This window comes from Halichoerus grypus, chromosome 5 (assembly GCF_964656455.1).
Source record: "Halichoerus grypus chromosome 5, mHalGry1.hap1.1, whole genome shotgun sequence".
NCBI classification, from domain to species: domain Eukaryota; kingdom Metazoa; phylum Chordata; class Mammalia; order Carnivora; family Phocidae; genus Halichoerus; species Halichoerus grypus.
Window position 1 is genome coordinate 74,858,208 of NC_135716.1, and position 8,563 is coordinate 74,866,770.

At 41.8% G+C, this 8,563-nt stretch overlaps 1 long non-coding RNA gene across 1 annotated transcript; it reads right to left on the minus strand.

The window, feature by feature from the left end:
• Positions 1 to 2,764: 2,764 nt before the first annotated feature.
• Positions 2,765 to 5,774, minus strand: LOC144381740 (uncharacterized). Its single transcript, XR_013447522.1, has 2 exons — positions 4,629 to 5,774; positions 2,765 to 2,977 (listed from the first exon to the last, which is right to left on the minus strand). It is a non-coding gene; the product is annotated as an uncharacterized LOC144381740 (long non-coding RNA).
• Between the last annotated feature and the right edge of the window lie 2,789 nt (positions 5,775 to 8,563).

The following is an 8,563-nucleotide window of genomic DNA, read 5'->3' on the forward strand; positions in this document are numbered from 1 at the left end:
AAAAAAAACTAGGTTTCTATTTCATGGGGCACTTCTCCTTCAGACTCTCATTCCAAAAAGAAAATCCAGAAAAGCACAAGCTTCCTTTTGTTTTCAGCTGTGAGATATGCACATGCAAAGACACCGCACATAGAGGTCAAGACCGATATTTTAAAAGGGGAAATGCTTTCAGACTTTAAGTATGACCCTTAACATCACGATGGCTTGGTTTGTTTTAAGGAGAAATTCTAAATTACTTCTAAAAGGTATCTGGTGTTTTCAGGTGCACTGTAAGGTCTTCAGGTGTGCAAAAAGAAAATGAAAAGTGGACGGAGCCTCTGGCCAGGGACAAGCACTGTGCTGTGAGGCCAGCGCTCACGTGGGAAACTGGCTCTTCGCGGTGGTGGCCGTCTTGCTACTAACCTTTATGCCAGTGGAGTGAGCAGTTTCTCTAAATACAATAGAACCTCTGCCACTTTGAAGATAAGCTCACACAGGCTGCTTAAAACAATAATTCTGTACTTTCTTTCCTGTTTCTAGATTTATTTTAAGTATTAGTATAAAATGTCAGAGCAGCTGATAGCAGCCAGATCAGTTTGTATAAAACTCGACTGCCTGTTTGTAGTATATTACAGCTATATTTGACACAGGAAAGCACTTAATCATGCATGCTATCAGCACACCACACCCAGCTTTGTGAGGACCCTTGGAGGCTATGAGATTTATCACTGTGAACTTGAACTGGATGGACAGGCCCTAATGGATAATGCAGGCTGCTTCTGAGAAGTTAGGGCTAAAAGTGTACCATCCACAACCCAACTGCCAAGAGAAAGGTCAGGAATGTAAAGCCGCCTCCCAGGAATGGCCTGAGTGCGTCCCACCTATGCCCTGACTTTTATCTCAAGTTGTTGAAATTTTGTGAGTTTAAATCTGATGACATTGTAAGAACCTCCCCATGCCCCATTTTGCCTTCAAAATTGCTTTTTGTGAGGGCCCCTAGCCACATTTTTCTCTTCATGCCAACTGATAAGTGACACTGCTTAAATGGAAGAGGCTAGCCCTTGCGGGGCATTTGCCACCCTGGTAGGGGCTGGGCGGCGGTCATTTCCTCCATTTTCCATATTGAGCTGACCAAGGGGAGACTGTGCATGGGGAACCCCAATCCAGAAGTCCTGGCCCTACATCCTTCTTTTTAAATGTGAAGTGTTTGGGCCATGTGAGCTGGCATTTGCATTTCACTAGAAGTCAAGAAATCTGGATTCCACTCAGTTTCAACATTCTGTAATGAATATGCGACCCTACCCAAATCATCTCTGACTTTTGTTTCCACCGCTGTAATGGGGATGACTGGGGATGTACCCAATGAGGATGAACCCAGATGGGGATGCACATCTCAGAGGATTAGAATAGAATGAATAGGAAAGTATCATCATTTTTCATTAAATATTAATATTATTACATACCTGTTGGAATTACACTCTGTAACCAGACTGACTGGTCACAGCTCCACTCCTCCAAGGCACTTATTAAATTTCTCCTAGCCTCGCTTACTTCAATTGTAAAATAGCAATAGTAGGATCCATAGATTTTTTTTTTCTTTTTATTATGGACATTTTCAAACATTTTTTAAATTTTTAAAAAATGTATTTGTTTATTTGAGAGAGAGTGCATGTGCACACAATGGGGGAGAGGCAGCAGGAGAGAGAAAATCCTCAAGGAGACTCCCCACTGAGCACCAAGGTCCTGCTGAGGACCCGGAGATCATGACCTGAGTCGAAATCAAGAGTCAGATGCTTAACCAACTGAGCCACCCAGGCACCCCTCAAACATATTTTTAAAAAGTAGAGGGAATAGTAGAATGAACCATCATGTGTACATCACCTGTCCCAAGCATTTTTTCCTAAATTCTTTTACACCAAATCCCAGGCATCATGCCATTTTCACCCATCTTTGACTAATTAGGATATACACTTTCTAATATCACCACTATGCCATTGTCACACCTAGCAAAATTAACAATAATTCTTTGTCCTCTGATAGCTAGTCCATAGTCAATTTCCCTGATTTTCTCAAAAATATATTTTTACAGCTGGTTTATTCACTCAGAAGGCCAAGAAAGTCCAAATGTTGAATGTGGTTACTATGTACTTGAGCCACTTGTATTCTTTTTTTTTTTTTTTAAGATTTTATTTATTTTAGGGGCACCTGGGTGGCTCAATCGGTTAAATGTCTGCCTTGCACTCAGGTCATAATCTCAGGGTCCTGGGATGGAGCGTCGGGCTCCCTCACTTCTCCCTATCCTTCTGCCACCGCCCCACCTTGTGCTCGCTCTCTCTCTATTTGTGGGAGCACATGTGCACAGGGGGAGGGGCAGAGGAAGAGGGAGAAGGAGAGAAGCAGAATCCCCACTGAGCACAGAGATGGGGGCATGGTCTCACAACAAGACTCTGAGATCATGACCTGAGCCCAAATCAGGAGCTGGTCGCTCAACCCACTGAGCCACCCAGGTGCCCCTTAAGCCACTTGGATTCTATAATAACCATTCCCTCTCTCTCTTTAAATCACAACATTGTTTTGTTGGCATAGCCATATCATTTATCCTGTGGAATGCTCCACATTCTGGATTAGATGGACTGCTTCCTTCTAGTGGTACTTAACTTTTCTTCCTTCCATTTTCCATATCTTGTAGGTTTAATGGTAAGGATTACATGAGTTAATATTTGTAAAACATTTAGCGCATGTATTAGTTTGCTAGGGCTGCTATAACAAAGTCTCACAAACAGGGTAGATTAAACAAGAGAAATTTATCCTATCATATCACAGTTCTGGAGGCCAGAAGTCCATAATCAAGGTGTGGGCAGGGTTGGTTCCTTCTGAGGGCCAGGAGAGGACATGCTCCAGTCCTCTACTCCCTGTCTTGTAGATGGTCATCCTCTCCCATGTCTTCACATCACTTTCCCTATATTTGTGTCTGCTTCTGTGTTCAAATTTTCCCCTTCTGTAAAGACATCAGTCATATTGGATTAGAATCTAACCTAATGACTTCATCTTAACTAATCACATCAGCAATGACCCTATTTCCAAATAAGGTCACATTCTGAGATGTTGAGGGTTTAAACTTCAACATGTAAATTTTGTGAGGACACAATTCAACCCATAATAGCACAAAACCTGGCATATTGTAAAATTTCTATAAATGTTAGCTAAGTTGTCAATAATGCCATTATTATTATTATATTATTACTTAAGGATTGAGTTAATACATGTAAAATATTGAACACAATACTTAGCACAGAGTAAAATTTCTATAAACATTAGCTATGAAATTGTAACATGTTACCTTATTAAATATTTAGCAATTTTTTTTAAAGATTTTATTTATTTATTTGACAGAGAGAGACACAGTGAGAAAGGGAACACAGCAGGGGGATTGGGAGAGGGAGAAGCAGACTCCCCACTGAGCAAGGAGCCCGATGCGGGGCTCGATCCCAGGACCCTGGGATCATGACCTGAGCCGAAGGCAGACATTTAAGGACTGAGCCACTCAGGCACCCCAATATTTAGCAATTTTTAAATACTAATTGATAAACATGTTAGAATGTTACTTATTTAATAGCTTATTCATACCAATTTAAATTCATAAGATTCAATCAGAATGAGCCACAGGCCAAATAAATTTTAACAGGTAGGGGGACAGGAACGGGGAGGCCTAGAAGAAAAGAGGCCTCGGTGGGCACCTGACCAGCTCCGAGGCCAGCTCAAGGAAAGTCAAGTGGCTTTCCTACATTACCAGCACACAACTCTGGGAAAGTCCCTTCCTCAGACTAAGTTTTCCTTTTCTCTAAAATGAAAAAACATGAGATATTCTCCAAACCCGTTTTCACAAAATTCTAAGTTTAGGGTACCTGGGGGGACCAGTCAGTTAAGCAACTGACTCTTGGTTTCGGCTCAGGTTGTGATCTCAGTATCGTGGGATCCTGAGTTGGGCTCCACGCTCAGCGTGGAGTCCGCTTAAGATTCTCCTTCCCTCTCCCTCTGCCCCTCCACCTTCTTTAAAATAAATTTTAAAATCTTAAAAAAAATAAAATTCTAGGTTCTATAAGGAAAAGGATGATGAAAAGCATACAGGCAACTGCCATTTATAATTGCAAGGAAGCTATGTTACAATATTAGTAGTATCAGAAAATTTTACTAATTATAAGGCAGTAAATCATTCTTAAAATGCACTAGAAAAAAATTATTTTAGCAAAAGTGGTCAAGTTGACATGTGTCAATCTTCTTTTATACCTCTATTTTTTTTCACTTTGGTTTTTCCCTAGTTGTTTGTTGTGTTTTGTGGTTTGTTTTTTTTTCCCCTATTTCACGGACCATTTGTATTTGAAATTTTTTGGCTAATGGTGTTGTTTGTGGTTATTTCTTTCTTGGTTTTTAAGCCTCTAACCAGTAATTTTCTTTGTCTCTCGTTACCCCTTGTTTAATCACTAAGCTCTCTTTCCTGACTTTTCTATTCCCCTCCCTTGTACATTTTTTCCCTCCTATTCATTTCTTTTTTCTCTCATCTGGATGAAAGAGCCAAAGTTATTTTGGTATAAAGATGGAATCACTTACAGCATCCCAATGAGATTTCATGCTGAAAAATCTCTGCTTACCTTTGTCAGACGAGAGCGGTAACACAGAGAGTCGCACAGCTGGGGAGAAAGACACAAGAGCTCAGTGTAGAACCAGAGCTTTTTAGAACTTTACATGTGCCCAAATTTTCTGCCTCACATCCAACAGAAAGTCTTTCATCCCCTGCTGCAACATTTCTCCTCTGGGGGCAACTCTACTAGGAAGCTCAGCTAACAGGTGTATTAACTGCCCAGTAGCCCATTGGGAAGATGGGTGTGATGAATCAGGAGCAGATCCTGCTGTGGGGCCAGGAGAAAACACAGCCTTTCATGATGTTGAGCATTTTCAGAAGAGTGATAATACCCTTTCAGGTCATCAGAAATGCTTACTAATTGAGAAGAAAGCCTCAAGTCTACTGAGGGTTCTTAACATCTTTGCATTGTCATTGCCATAGTGAGAAGGGCTGAAGGGCAGCTGCAGGGGGATGTGGAGAGAGCGGGGACAGTGAGTTTCCAGCAGTGGGAAGAGCAGGGCCGCCCAGACCAGGAGACCCATATAGGGCACTGGAGATATTGGGCCATTGCTGTGGCACCTTTTTCTCCTGTTCCCATCCATCCCCCAGGAAGACTTTTGACCTTGTTAGCTTCCCTAGTAGACTTCCTTCCTGAAAAGACAGCTCCCATTAGAAAAAATTACATGGCCTTTCTGTCTCAGACCAATTTCATTTGCTTGGACAGTATAAGGCAGTGTTTCCCTAAAACCTGATTACCCTGGGTAAACTGAAAAGCCAAGATGATATAACCAGAGCTTGGCCACTCTCTAGATATGGGGGGAAATGATGAGGAAAGAGTCAAAGACAGTATCAAATTTCTAATTCAGAGCTCCTAGAAGGAAGATATACCACATAAAGAATAGGAAAAAGTAGAATCTATCAAAGTATTAATAACCTCAGGCCTTCCCTCACCACCAACCCTCTATTTTAATTTTTTGTGGTGGAAGGTCTATTGGAAGTGGTCCATAATTGCAGAGGTCATATTTCATTTCCATGTTCCTTTAGAAATATGGAAAGAACAGAGTCCAGCATTTCCATTTGTTTTTCTTTCATTTTTAAGGACACTAAAATATTTTTTGTCTCTGCCCCCCACACTTTCCTCTATGTCTCACTTGTCAGAATTATGTCACCTGAACTTTCTTATATCTGTCACTAACAATACAAATAATATTAACCTGATAGCTTGGACCAATCAAGATTCAACACTCTGGGGATGCCTGGGTGGTTGGTTAAGCCAACTCTTGATTTTGGCTCAGGTCATGATCTCAGGGTCATGAGATCAAGCCCCACAATGGGCTCTCCACTCAGCTGGGAGTCTGCTTCTCTCCTCGTCCTCTCCCTTTGTCCCTCCCCCTGCTCTCTCTCTCTCTCTTTTCTCTCTCTTTCTCTCAAAATAAATAAAGAAAATCTTAAAAAAAAAAAAAAGATTCAACACTCTATACCTGGGGAAGGAACCCTGGATGCCAGACACAGAAACAAAATCTAGGTTCTGTTATCAAAGGGGAAAGAGGGGGAGAAGGGTGGCTGTTAGTTGGACAATCAACAGGATTTACTGCAACATGAATATTGTTGCTGGCACTTTTACTTGAAGCAGTTTAGACCCATCCCACAGATGTTTAGACAGATCTAGATCTGGACAATGAAATATCTGAGAGTCTTCCATTGCTTTGCAAAAGAAAAAAAAAGCACCATTTCCCCCAGAACTGAGGACCGCTCTTGGGTAAATATGTCTACTACTCATCATAGCATCTATGATGTGTCAAGTACTATGTACCAGGCACTTTGCTAAGCATTCTAAGCCTATTAGCTCATTTAGCTCTGCAAAGTGAATGCCTTATCCCTATTTACACAAATTAAAGAAAACAAAAACAAAAACTTTGCTTCAGGAAGGTAACATACTTGCCAAAGTCACACAGTCAAGTGACAGAGGTGAGAGCCAACCCAGTCTTAGGGTCAAAGCCCCTACTCTTCCAGTATACATCTCTACCACATAATTTCCAAGACAAGCACATGGAAACAGAGGCGGGTAGGGTCTCTTCGTGACAGTGGGCTGGGGGGAGGATAGTTTTATGCCCTCCCACAGGTACTGTGCTGCTTCAGAATATGAGGCTAAGGGTAGAGGTACTGAGAAGTCCTAGAGCTTGTGCAGGGGGAGCTGCTGGCTGTCTGAGGACCATCTGGGAAACCAAGAGTTAGAGTGCACAGGGCTTCCATCTCTTTCTGCCCAGGAAAGGTGAATGCTCAGCATTGCTGATTGTAATGGGAGAAACAGGGCTGACTTGTAAAACTCTCAGACACATATGCTAAGGAGTCAGATTATTTCATAAAACTTTGCTTTAGGAAATCTGGAATCCATTCTGTAGCCATCCAAATTACAAATCAAGGCTAATGACACAGTTTGTGTTGCACTCCACAACGAACAAAGTGTTTCCACGTGCAGTATCTTGTCTGTTATCCCCTCTCAGATGATGAAACTTAGGCTGTAAACCAGCACTGTCCCAGGCAACTTTCCATGACAATGGAAATGGACCTGTCTGCCCAATACAGTAGCTACAAGCCACATGTAGCTACTGAGCACATGAAATGTGACTAGTGGGACTGAGAAAGTGAGTTTTTTAGTTTAAACTAATTGTAGTTTAAGTTTAAAGATCCACGTATGGCTAGTGGCTACTGAAGTGAGCAGGGCAGTGGTAGGTGTTGAGTGACTTACGCAAGTTTAGTGCTTTAGTAAGCTCGACAACTCTATTTGTGGTAACACATTGCAAAAGGAATTCTTCCTGGGTTCCTTGAGTTAATTATCAACCTGATTTAAGTATTGGAAATTAAATTCTGTTGTGAAAACTTCTCAAGTATGAATTCGATAAGAGGAAGGAAACAAAAATAGTTGAACTGAACTTTCCCTTATGTCAGTTAGGTCTGAATTTGTTGGGCAATGGGAGCATAATATATATTGCATCACCTGAGTGAAGTTTTCCAGTCAGGTTGTGGGTAGAAGAATGAGCTTCTGAACCTAATAGCATAGGCAATTGCATAAGATAGCCTATTCACCGAGAGGCACAGCCATAACTGTCCTTTACTTTCTGAGAGAAAAAATAGAATCAAAGTCTCTCTTGTGATTCACTCTGATAACCATAAATTCCAGAAGGTTCTAGGCACCAAACAGAAATCATTATCTGACACTACTCCTGCTTATCAACACCGGTTAGGCCCATTGAGGAGATGTAGAGAGAGCAGGAGGAATACAGAAAGTGATGGGCTTTCATCTGTGAAATCTCATGCTTTAACAAAAAAAGGGGGGCGGGAGGGGTGCCTGGGTGGGTCAAGCAGGTAAGCATCCAACTCTTGGTTTCAGCTCAGGTCATGATCTCAGGGTGGTGGTTTCAAGCCCCGAGTCGGGCTCTGTGCTCAGTGTGGAGTCTGCTTGAGATTCTCTCTCTCTCTCCCTCTCTCTCTTTTCTCCTCTGCTCTTCCCTCCCACCTATGCCCCCCCCCCACTCCACTCATGCTCTCTCTCATGCTCTCTCTCTAAAAATAAATAAATAAATAAAATCTTTTATAAAGGGGAGTGAGAGAGAAACAAATAATCAGAGCAAGTCTCCCCGGGAAAATATTTCATCCATTTTGATGGTGTAAGTATAGTCCTCTATTAATTTAAACAAATACCTCATCCTGCAATATGACAATGACCATCATCCCACTCTTTGTAAGGCCTTAGATACTGTGTCTTTATCTGGACTCTTTGCCTACTAAGGGATTTTGGAAATGGTTGAGAAAATCTGCCAATGACAACATCCACACCTCCCCCTCAACCATGACCTTTAGGAGGCTCTGGTTGCCCTGTTGCGTGAAGTTGAGGGTTCTCAGAATGTACATTCCTATCTTAACAGCGTGCCTTCAGATAGGTCCCTTCCTTCCTGAACAGAT